Raw genomic sequence first — 13,062 nt, forward strand, 5'->3', positions numbered from 1 at the left:
AAGTGGGCGGAGTCCTTTGTGCTATTAGCCAGTACGCTAGCACATGCGCCTCCGACTGATTCGCTGTCATCAGCTCGTTCGCTCGCTCATGGCAATTCCTGGTGGCAGACAGATAAGGGTTTATGGGCCCGTAAACCACTCGCATCTTCAGAAGTGTGGGCGATCTGGAGTGGAGCATGGGTTGGCTGCGGAGGTGTACGAGCAGTCAGATTCAACTCCGGCGTGGTGACGACCGGACCTGTCATCACGTAATGTCCGCATTCAACCCATTTCATGGTTTGAATCTGACTGCATTTGGATCTGAATCGGCAATGCGTCCAGTTTTGCATTTGGATCGGCAATGCGTCCAACGCGCCGACCCATTTCATGTCCGCATTCAACTTTTAAATAAAAAAGGCCCGCGGCCGATCATGCCAGCGTTCATGTCTCATGCCAGCGTCGGCATACAATGCCGGCCTCAGAAAGCACCACAGTTCATGCTGGCGCACTCGCCAGCCGGCCGACACACATGCCAGCACACAAAAAATGGTGGGACTTGAGTTCGACCACGCCATCGCGGCTCCCGTGGTCATGTCGGCACACCTGCCGGCATATAAAAAAGATGGCCCCTCGACGCCATAGATAACTCGTCGTTGAACTTGAGCATGTCGGCCTGCATCTTCTCGAACCACGGCCTCTTCCTTGGCGACAAGGCGTTGAGATCCACCTTCATGATCTCCACCCCGGTCATCATGCTTGCAAGAGCCACTTCGTCCGCCTTTGTCTTGGCGTTGGCGGCCTCGATCTCTAGCATCTTGGCTTGCTTCTCCGCCTCGAGCTTGAACATCTTGGCTTGCTTCTCGGCGTCAAGATTAAGCCTTCTCCTTTGGACCTCCATGAAAGCATCCATTTGCTCCGCCTTGAAACGCCGGCGCTCCTCCTCTCTTGAGTCCTTCTTATTCATCATGCCGTCCATGCTTGCGATCAAGGCGTTGGTGGCCGCATCTCGCTTGTCCTCCTTCTTGGAGTTGGTCTTCCCCCGCGGCCGTGCCGACTCGCCCTCCCCAACATCCTCCACGGCGCCCTTCCTCCCACGTGCCTTGAGCGCGGCATATTGTGCCTTGAACTTCTCTTCGTTCTTGATGACCCGATAGCAATGGGAGAGGTTGAAGCACTTACCATTATGTTGAACCTTGAATGCCTCCAAAGCTTGAAATGCCTACAAAATGTTTCCATGCAAAATGAAGACGTAAAAGGATGATCTTGATGGCACAAAAGAGGGCGGCTTGCTTGCTATCATACCATGTCTTGCACGCCGATGCCGCTCACGAGGGCGGGCCTTGACACTCTCAAGGGTGGCGCAAACTTGTTGCACTCTTGTTGGATCACCCTCCACCGCTTGGAAATGGAGACCCACCCGCACGTGCTCACAAATTGGTAAGGTGGAAACTTCTTACGCTCATGAAACTCGCTGTGCACACGAGTTCAAAAGGTTGAATGCTTTTGCTCAGCGCCCGTCTTTGGGTCTTGTCCAATGTCTCGCCAACACTCGCAAAGAAGCTTGTCCTCGGCAGCTGTGTACGCCTTCGTGCGCTTTCTCTTGCGCTTCGGCTTAGGACCGGCGGTTTGGTTGGCGAGCTCATCCTCGAACAAAGGCTCCACTTCGATGTCGCACTCGTCCTCTTCCTCTAGCCCATAGTCATCCGGGAACTCGTGGTCGAGGGGGAAGCCATCCAGGTCGATGCCGACCTAATCACGCATGAAGGCCGCCTGATCGAGATCATAGCCAGCGGCCGGCGTGAACGCCCCGCGGCCGTCCTGGCTTTGCGTCTCCTCGGGATCGTAGCCAGCGCCCGGCGCACCACCCTCGAAGATGAGGTGTTGCATGTAGTCCTCGTCGACGGCGGACAGCATTTCCTCGAACAGGTTACGGGCGTCCGGGAGACCGCCGGTCGGCGCCTGTCGCGCGCGTTTCCTCGTGCCGCCGGACGACGAGCCACCAACCACCGGGGTGGCGTTGAGGTCGATGGGCGCGGGCGTGGAAGGCGCGTCTGGGTTGCAAGCCGATGCGCGGGGTGAGCACTCCCCAGAGAGGCGGGAGGCCTGCGGGTAGACGTGGAAGCCGGGGACCGGGTTGCAAGCCCATGCGCGGGGTGAGTCGGGCATCACCATCCGAGGAAACACCAACGAGCCGGTGCTGGCCGCGGCGACGGCGGCTTGGACGAGGCCGTGCTGGCTAGGGTTTACCCCAAGCATGTAGAGCGCCTCCCTCGTTGCCGCGGCGACGCGGGCGTTGGTGAACTCCTGCTGCGCGGCGGCGACAGAGGCGGCCTGCGCAGCGGCCTCATCCCTCGCGTCCGCGGTGTGCCTCCGGCCCTTCCTCTTGGCTGACTCCCTTGCCCGCTGTTCGAGCGTCAACGCCTTCTTTGGCTTGGCCGCCGCGGCGGTCTTGCACGGGGCACGAGGCTTGCCTTTCCCGGAGGGGCCGACGGCGCCGGACGAGGCGAGGGAGGCGAGGTCGGCGGCGGCGTCGAGGTCGAGGTCGATGGCGTCCTCCATGGCTGGTTGGGGGGCAGGGGCGCGCGCGGGCGGGACTGTTTTTGGGAAAAAGGAGGGAAATGGTGGTGGCTGCCACCGACAGACGGGCCCGGGGAGAGGAGTAGGTGCGCGCGCGCGTCCGTCTCGTGTCCGCGCCGACGCAAATCGAGCTCAAAATTGGGCTTGGAAAGGGTCGCCCGCGGACGAAAAACGGACGCGGGCGAACGAAATGGGTTGCCCCATTGGAGTTGCTCCTATCTCTTTGCCTTCAGTGGTTGCTGATGACTATCTGGATGAAAATTACTGTTCTGCCAGAAGTGGCGATGGCGACCTGAGGATGTTTATCCTTTCTTGAAGGCGTTGTTACGGAATAATTCGATTTAGTTGTAGGTGATATATTCTTTACTTGTAATTGTTTTTTTGTTATTGCACATGCTTTATACTACACATGTTGATGACTTCGATCTCATTGACTTGCATCAACTTCAATAAAAATGATTATGTGCATCAGATTGACGCAGAGGCCAGGGTTTCAACCTCCTGTAAACAAAAACGACAACTCCTTGAAATGATGTGTTCCTTGACAAGATGCCCCTCATTCGACAAAAACGTATAAAATATATGCACACAAATACTATAAAATATATGCACAAATGACAACTAATTGAAAATTTTCAGGTGTTGGGTGAGTTTAAACGTATACACACAAATACTATAAAATATATGCAAAGATTGCACTATTATATGATTATTGTCTGCATACTGCAAAAACATGCAATTTCAATGCCACTAATTCATTATTTCAATTTATTATAGTTATTGTTTTATTTTTTAAAACCGTGATATCAATGCCACAAATTCATTCCTTGTTAGGAAACTTTTTTTATGCAAAAATTCCCCTATTATATGTTTATTCTTGTATATTTGAAAAAATGCATTTTTTTTGTATAGTGTGTCCAAATTTTGTCATTGTTTGTTTTAGATTATTTTTTCATTTCCTTTCTTCTTACAAAAGTTCATTATTTTCATTTTGTTTCAGTTTCATTTCATTTTGTTTCTTCTTTAAGGGTAATGCACATGCCACTAATTCATTCTTTCTTAGAAAACTCTATTATTTTAATTTTGTTTCAGTTTTATTTCCTTTTGAGGGTAATAATCTAATTCCTCTAAAAACCCCACTATCATATGCTTATTCTTGCATATTATAAAAAGCCATAATTTTTGTGTAAATCGTGTTCAAACTTTGTTGTTATTTGTTTAGAATTTTTTTCTTTCTTCTTAAAGGGTAATACTAATACCACTAATTCATTCTTCCTTTGTAAACTTCAGTTTTTTTTGATTTTTTTGTTATTTATTGGGAAGGTGCTTCAGAATGGAGTCTCTCCTATGTATACTGCCGCTGTAACCACACAATGTCAGAACATTCTTGCGAATCTGCACCTGAAAGTTATAATTTTTTTGCAGCAAACAATACAGAGAAACAAGAGCCCAATTACAGAGTAGTAGATCATACAAAGGACTGGCGTCAATCGATCAATCTTGGTCCAAGAACGACATGGAAGTTAAATTAAGCATAGCATGTCGAAATAATTGTAGAACTAAAACCCTCTTTAGCCCACACATGTTGTTTTCTTTTCAAAACAAAGACACCCTGATGCATGACAAAGTTGTAGTGTTGATCTCAAAATTATGCTTCTATGGTATACAATATACACTACAAACCTAAGAGTGGGTAGCTTCAGCTTGCTTCTATAGTATGCTTTCTCAATGATAATCTAGCCATGCTTGATTATATTACTCATTAATCCTGTTGAAAGCTATATTAAAATACTAACTTTTCACTCTTCTGATAATGAAATTAAGGTGAGGAACGACATCTTGCATTGACTAAAAAATACATTATTTTGATTTTTGTAATATTCTATGTATTTTTACCCTGGAAAATGGCGCATGTGGCAACGAGTTTAGTAGGGGCATAACAGACGCGAAGGGCGGGTGCGGCGACGCCCATTCATGTGTCAGACAAATAAGGTTGGACTTGGCATAGACATCAACGAGCATGTGCTGAGGTGAGAGTTGGAAGTGTGGTTGTACTTGACAATGAGCAGGTATATAGTATTAAATCAGACTTTGCTCGTCTCGTTACAATACGCCACAAATACGACTTTTTTTTGAAAGAAGCACAAATACGACATATATAGTATACAAACATCGTGGAGACCAATGGCGTACCGCGCATCACCGAAATGAGCACAAGACGCAGGTGCTCATAGCCGGCTACACGGGTTTTCTGCCTTGAGGCCGAGGTACTCGGCGGTGACCGGCCTCAGGATGCGCTGCTCGTCAGAGTCGAGCGCGGCGGCGAGCCTCGGCCACACCACCATGCTCACGACCCACGAACCGTCGCCTCCGGGGCGCGGGACGATCTTCACGAAGCCGGCGCACAGCCTCCCGGTCCCGGCGAGCATCATCGGCATCGCCAGGGCGGCGTGCCCGAAGCCGAAGTCCGTCTGAAGACGGAACGACGCGAATGACGTCACGGCTAACGCCGGGCTGCCCTGGAAATGCTCCTCGGTGGCCCTCGCCGCGATCGCCTCCCGCACCATCGACGCGACCTCCGGGAGCGGCCGCCGCTGGATCTCTTCCACGATTGCTTCCGCGAGCGCGAACGTCCCGACATTGCCGACGTAGTTGCGCATCGCGGCCTCGTCTCCCGGCACGCTGAGCCTCCGCCGCCCGTCCACCCACCAGCCCATGCGGCAGATCTCGTCGGAACCGGACGCGACCACGACGGCGGCCAGGGCCTTCCACAGGTACGCCGACACCGCCTCGAGGCGGGTCGCGCGTCGCTCGCCGACAGCCTCCCTGCTCGCCCGCGCGCGCAGCATCGCGATATCACGCTCCTCGACGTAGTACAGGCGCGTGACGCAGTAGCTCCCGGCCGTGAGCGAGTTAACCAGATGTTTGCCTTCGAACGGCGTGAACGCCTCGCTGAGCGAGGGGCTGTACGACGGCGCGGCGCGGGGTCGCGGCAGCACGGAGCGGTCGAAGTTGGGTGCCCCGTCGCCGCGGGTGGTGTCAATCCTCCCGGACCGCGCGAGCTCGGACCACATGCTGGCGAGCATGCACAGCCCGTACCCGTCCATGACCACGTGGTTGGAGCACCACGCAACGGTGAACCCGCCGCAGGCAAAAGACACGAGCTGCACCGAAAGCACGACGTCGGCGCCGTAGTGGACGAGCGCGCCGATCCTCGCCAGCGACGCGCCTAGCGCGCCGTAGTCCAGGCTCGCCAGTTCCACGCCGGCTTCACCGACGACAAGCTCCGCGCCCTGGTTGTCGCACTGCAGCTCCGGAACCCCGGAGCGCGGGCTGGACACGAGGCGACCGGCGAGGGGGAAGAAGTGCTCGAGCAGGGACGGTAGCCTGGCCTTGAAGATGGCGACGACATCGCGGAAGCAGACGGTGGAGGGCTCGCGGTAGGCGCAGAAGAGCAAGGACGGTATGGGCCGAGGGAGCAGGTCGAGGTTGGACACGGCGACTCGGCGAGGATGCGCGGCGTGACGGTGGCAGCCGCCTTGACGAGGCTCCGACTGAGGACCCTAACACGCGAGTAGTCTGCCATTTGCTTTCGTCGCTAAACTAGAATACCACGATATCACCTATTCAAGCGAAGCGCCACTGGTAAAATGCTGAGGTTGAGCTTTAGCTACAAAGCGAGTCTCTCTTTTGTTCTGAAGATTGAAAGTGGGCGGGGTCCTTTGTGCTATCAGCTAGTACGTGCTAGCACATGCGCCTCCGACTGATTCGATGCCATCAGCTTTCGTTCGCTGATGGCAATTCCTGGTGGCAGACAGATAAGGGTTTACGGGCCCGTAAACCACTCGCATCTTCTAAAGAAAGTGTGGGCGATCTGGAGCATGAGTTGGCTGCGGAGACAAGGAGTCAGATTCAGCTCCGGCGTGGTGACGACCGGACCAGCCATCACGTTGATCTGCGACACCGGCGCGTCTGCGGACAGACAGTTTGCTAGCACGTACTGGCTGATGTGACTTTAGTGGAACGCCACCTCGTGAAGTTATTTATTCAAAACCACCGTACTTGGGTTAGGGTAACAACTTAATACCATTTTTCAGACAGGGCACAAAAAACCACCAATTTTCTACCTAATGACTAACGGGGAGCATCGATTGTCTGATAAGCACGCGAAAGCAGTGAACCTGACAAGTTGGGCCCACCTGTCAGGCTAACATGGCATGCTTGTGTGGACAATATGCTGAGTTGGACAAGGGATCCACCTGTAAGTGACTCATATGTTTGTCTCTTATAAAATTCTTTTTCTTGTGGGCATTTCAACAAACAAATAATGGGCGCTTAACAACGCACTGCACGCCGCCGGCGCGGCTCGCCGCCCTTGCTGGTCGACGGTCATCCGAGCAGGGGCGGGCCCAAGATTTTAAGAGCGTGTATTCAAAATTTGAAAGGTATGATTTTTTAAAACCTCAGGTTTCAGAGTGCTAATCTTTTAAAGTAATGTTTGTTGTTACGAATTCATAATTGAAACAGATTCTCGAATTGCAAATTCGCAGCGCAAATTGCAAACAATATTAATGTATTAGACTACTTAATAACTTCTAAAATCTCAGTTTCTTTTGTGTAAACAACACATAAATTCACTGCTAAGTGCAAACAAATCTGAAATTTCAATATGCTGAAACAGAAAGCCAATTAGACAATAACTTACTGTTTGTATGTGTGGGGATGTGGACGCTGCCTCGCAAGCAGAATGCGGCCGAGGCCATTTATCCTGATCCGGAGTGCCGAGGTAGGAAAATTTGGACTTCAAACGCCCATGCCGGATGCGAGATGTCTGCACCGCGCCGCCGCCCGCTGGCCCGCGGCCACGACCACACCTGCCCATGCCATTGTGCGCCTGTGCCATGGCTGGATGCGCCGCTGCGCGTGGTCGCATAGGAGGATGAGGTGCGATCAGAATTGGGGATTTCGGGAGGCGGCGCGACAGTTCCTTTGACCAATCGAGTTCAGCGAAATAACGCAGGCTGCAGTTATTTTTGAATGTGCTGCGAGCGTGGAAGGAGTTACTGCCGTGTGCTACTGGGCCATGTGGGGTGGGAAGGGAGGGAACCAGCCAGCGCACCCAGCGCAACCAGTTTACTTCTTTTTTCATACTTGTATGTAATATACACTATATATATATATGAAATCTTTTGACAAAAATAATGGGTATTCAACTGAATATCCATGAATTGAAGTGGGCCCGCCCCTGTATCCGAGACCTGGCCACCGCTGTCAAGCTGCTAGAGCTCCCTGAAGGAGTCCTGGATTAGGGGGTCCTCGGACAGCCGTACTATGTACTTGTGCCCAGACTGTTGGACTATGAAGATAGTGATTGAAGACTTCGTCTCGTGTCCGGGTGAGACTCTCCTTTACGTGGAAGGCAAGCTTGTCGATTCGAATATGTAGATTTTCTTCTCTGTAACCGACTCTGTGTAACCCTAGCCCCCTCCGGTGTCTATATAAACCGGAGGATTTAGTCCATAGGACAAGAACAATCATAATCATAGGCTAGCTTCTAGGGTTTAGCCTTTACGATCTCGTGGTAGATCAACTCTTGTAATACTCATATCATCAAGATCAATCAAGCAGGAAGTAGGGTATTACCTCCATAGAGAGGGCCCGAACCTGGATAAACATTGTGTCCCCCGCCTTCTGTTACCATTAGCCTTAGACGCACAGTTCGGGACCCCCTACCCGAGATCCGCCGGTTTTGACACCGACATTGGTGCTTTCATTGAGAGTTCCACTATATCGTCATGGTAAGGCTTGGTGGCTCCTTTAATCGTCTACAACAATGCGATCCAGGGTGAGGTTTTCCTCCCCGGACAGATCTTCGTATTCGGCGGCTTCGCACTGCGGGCCAACTCACTTGGCCATCTAGAGCAGATCGATAGCTACGCTCCTGGCCATCAAGTCAGGTTTGGAAGCCTGAGCTACACCGCCGACATCCACGGGGACTTGATCCTCGATGGATTCGAGCCCATGACAGGTGCGCCGAACAGTCACGATGAGCATGACTAGATCTGTCATCAGACGATGTTCAGGAGATCACACCTGCAGCTGCTCCGGCTCTTAATCCGGAGTAGATCGTGCCATACAAGGACGGGTGGATGGACCCCGCCACGGAGGCCGCACACTCAGCGGCGATAGAGCCGAACACAGACTTCGCCTCCAAAGAGGTCTGTGTCGTCGGACCCCCGGACTCGCCTCCGGCCGCAGGCTCCGAACCGCGTATATCCGTGCCCTTCGAGCCTGATTGGGCACTGATCATGGAGTTTACCTCCTTGGATATCTTTCAGCACTCGCCCTTTGGCGACGTGCTAAACTCATTAAAATCTCTCTCCCTTTCAGGAGAATCTTGGCCGAACTATGCCCGACTTGAGTGGGAAGCGGACGACGAGGAAAGTCATTGCCCACCCACCACCCACTTAATAGCCACTGTCGACGACTCAACCGACATGCTTGATTTCGCCTCCGAAGACATCGACGGTATGAATGACGATGCCGGAGAAGAACAGGAACCACCGCCCACAGGGCGCTGGACAGCCACCTCATCATATGATATATACAGGGTGGACACACCCAAAGAAAACAACGGCGTGGAACCGAAGGATGCAACGAAGGATAGTCCTCTGGAGAAGCAACCAAAGCGCTGGTGTTAGCGACGCCGCTCTAAATCCCGCCACGGCAAAAACAGCGATAACGACATAAGAAAGAATAATACCCCGGACGATTCAAAAAGTAACGACGACCCCATGGACCCAGCGATGGAGCAGGATGAGCCAGGGGACGACGAACATAGTCCGGGGCCGCTGTCGGATCACAGCGATGCCGAAAATAAAACTTATAAACCTGTCTCTGGAGAGGAGAACAGTCCGGACGACGATGCACTCATCATCCCGGAAAAGCACTTGGAACAAGAAAACCTCCACAAAAGGCTTATCGCCACCGCAAGGAGCTTGAAGAAGCAGAAGCAAAGGCTTAAAGCCGTGCAGGATACGCTCAACCAAAGATGGAACAAAGTGCTCGATACTGACGAAAAATACGGTGGCGATCGCCACACAAAGAGCTACCCAAAGTGCAAGCTGCTGCCCGAATTCGACGACGAGGCTATAGAGCCCATTCCACCGAAAAACAATACGGCCAATCTACCGGACCGACCACCCCATGGCTGAGACAAAGCAGCTCATGACGCCACACACAAGTCAGCACACAATCTACGTGAGCACCTGGACAAAAGAGCCGGTATGGCCAGGTCCATCTATGGATCTAGGAAGCGTGCTCCCACGCAGGATCACGACCACCAAAACGACTATACTGATCGAATACCAGTTCGGAAACAACACCGAACACTACATCCGTCGGAAGCATGCCAAGACACATCCAAATATAGGGGTGCCGCGCACCCCCTGTGCTTCACCGATGAGGTGCTGGATCATGAATTTCCAGAGGGATTTAAACCCGTAAACATAGAGGCATACGAAGGAACGACAGACCCTGCAGTCTGGATCGAGGACTTCATTCTTCACATCCATATGGCTCGCGGAGACGATCTCCACGCCATCAAATACCTGCCCCTCAAGTTGAAAGGACCAGCTCGGCACTGGTTGAAAAGCCTCCCCGAAAACTCCAATGGAAGTTGGGAGGAACTCGAGGACGCTTTCAGGGCTAATTTTCAAGGGACATATGTCCGACCTCCGGTTATAAACGATTTAAGTCACATAATCCAACAACCTGGAGAGTCATCCCGTAAGCTTTGGAACATATTTCTCACCAAGAAGAACCAAATCATCGACTGCCCGGACGCCGAAGCCTTAGCGGCTTTCAAACACAGTGTCCGGGACGAATGGCTCGCCAGACACCTCGGGCAGGAAAAGCCTGTAGGACCTTGAAGTATGTCTAGAGGGGGGGGGGTGATTAGACTACTTGAACAATAAAAACTTAACCTTTTCCCAATTTTAGAGTTTGGCAGATTTTAACTATTTTAGGACAAGTCAAGCAATCATCACACAATTCAAGCAAGCATGCAAAGAGTGTATAGGCAGCAGAAATTAAAGCATGCAACTTGCAAGAAAGTAAAGGGAAGGGTTTGGAGGATTCAAACGCAATTGGAGACACGGATGTTTTTGGCGTGGTTCTGATAGGTGGTTCTATCGTACATCCACGTTGATGGAGACTTCAACCCACGAAGGGTAACGGCTGCGCGAGTCCACGGAGGGCTCCACCCACGAAGGGTCCACGAAGAAGCAACCTTGTCTATCCCACCATGGCCGTCGCCCACGAAGGACTTGCCTCACTAGTGGTAGATCTTCATGAAGTAGGCGATCTCCTTGCCCTTACAAACTCCTTGGTTCAACTCCACAATCTTGTCGGAGGCTCCCAAGTGCCACCTAGCCAATCTAGGAGACACCACTCTCCAAGAAGTAACAAATGGTGCGTTGATGATGAACTCCTTGCTCTTGTGCTTCAAATGATAGTCTCCCCAACACTCAACTCTCTCTCATAGGTTTTGGATCTGGTGGAAAGAAGATCTGAGTGGAAAGCAACTTGGGGAAGGCTAGAGATCAAGATTCATATGGTAGGAATGGAATATCTTGGCCTCAACACATGAGTAGGTGGTTCTCTCTCAGAAATGGTAAGTTGGAAGTGTAGGTTCGTTCTGATGGCTCTCTCCACGAATGAAGAGGAGGTGGAGGGGTATATATAGCCTCCACACAAAATCTAACCGTTACACACAATTTACCAAACTCGGTGGGACCGAATCGTTAAACTCGGTCAGACCGATTTAGTAAACTTAGTGACCGTTAGTGATTTTCGGTGGGACTGACATGCATCTCGGTGAGGCCGATTCGGTTAGGGTTAGGGCATAACATAATCTTGGTGAGACCAATTACACAAACTCGGTGAGACCGATTTGGTAATAAGCTTTCCAAAGAGTTGGTCAGGTAAACTCGGTGGGACCGATTTGCTCTTTTCGGTGAGACCGAAATGTTACAAAAAGGAAACAGAGAGTTTACATTGCAATCTCGGTGGGACCGATCGCTCACTTCGGTTAGACCAAAACGTTACGAAGGGAAACAGAGAGATTGCAACCCCATCTCGGTGAGACCGAGATCTCTATCGGTAAGACCGATTTGCTTAGGGTTTGTGGCAGTGGCTATGACTTTTCGAATCGGTGGCGCCGGATAGAAAGAATCAGTGTGACCGATTTTGGCTTTAGGTTTAGGTCATTTGTGGATGTGGGAAAGTAGTTGAGGGTTTTGGAGCATATCACTAAGCACATGAAGCAAGAGGCTCATTAAGCAACACCCCATCCCTTCTTGATAGTATTGGCTTTTCCTATAGACTCAATGTGATCTTGGATCACTAAAATATAAAATGAAGAGTCTTGAGCTTTTGAGCTTGAGCCAATCCTTTGTCCTTAGTATTTTGAGGGATCCACTTTCATCATCCATGTCATGCCATTCATTGAGCTTTCCTGAAATAATAGTCTTGGAATAGCATTAGCTCAATGAGCTATATGTTGTTATGAATTACCAAAACCACCTAGGGATAGTTGCACTTTCAATCTCCTCCTTTTTGGTAATTGATGACAACATATAGATCAAAGCTTCGACAAATGATAATAAAATTTAAATAACGTCATCGCTTTGAGAAGTATGTGATAAGCAAGAGCTCCCCCTAAATTTGTGCATAGTTTTAGATTTGCTTTGGACTGCAAATGCACAATGAATTAGGCTCATGGGTTACTCTTCCATGTCACATACATCTTGGTGGAGCGCTCAAAATAATAAACAATGAATACATGCACTCATCACCAAGCATAGTGAGTGATCACATAAGATAGATAGGATAATATCAAGCATGCATAAGTGTAGCTTACGATCAAACACATGATCATCAATGTCTCACAAGCATAGTATCTCAACCAAAAGCAAACAAAGATTGAAAAACCACCAAATAAAGCAAGAGAGAATAAAAGCAACACACTCTCTCTTGAAGCCTATGATCTATACATTTTTCTCCCCCTTTGGCAACAAGTTACCAAAAAGTTCATAGAAAATGCATAGTGCTAGATCGACTCCCGGGCTTGATCTTCTGGTGGTGGTGTAGAGATGGCTCCTTGGATGAAGGCTTCAGTTGAAGTGGATGGAGCTGGAGGAGTTGGTGCTGGAGCTGATTGCACTGGAACTGTAGGGGCAGTGGCTGGTGCTGAAGTTGTTGCTCTAGTGTCTGTCACTGGCACTGCAACTAACCTCTGGGCTTTGGGCACTCTGGCAAACACATTGGTGGTAGTCTTGCCCTTCCTCTCCTGCATGTCATCCTGCAGCTGCTCCACAACTGACTGAATCTCAGTTACCTTGACATCTAGATCATAGAATTTTTGTTCCATGATTCTTTCCAGGCTCTCCTGGTTTTGAGTTAGGGTGGCCAACCCCTTCTCAATCCTCAGAGATGGTGCTATCA

General features: G+C 50.6%; 1 pseudogene; it reads right to left on the reverse strand.

Annotated features, from left to right (window-relative positions):
* Positions 1–4,630: 4,630 nt before the first annotated feature.
* Positions 4,631–6,214, reverse strand: LOC119363220 (annotated as a pseudogene).
* Positions 6,215–13,062: the final 6,848 nt, after the last annotated feature.

This window comes from Triticum dicoccoides, chromosome 2B, assembly GCF_002162155.2.
Source record: "Triticum dicoccoides isolate Atlit2015 ecotype Zavitan chromosome 2B, WEW_v2.0, whole genome shotgun sequence".
NCBI classification, from domain to species: Eukaryota; Viridiplantae; Streptophyta; class Magnoliopsida; order Poales; family Poaceae; genus Triticum; species Triticum dicoccoides.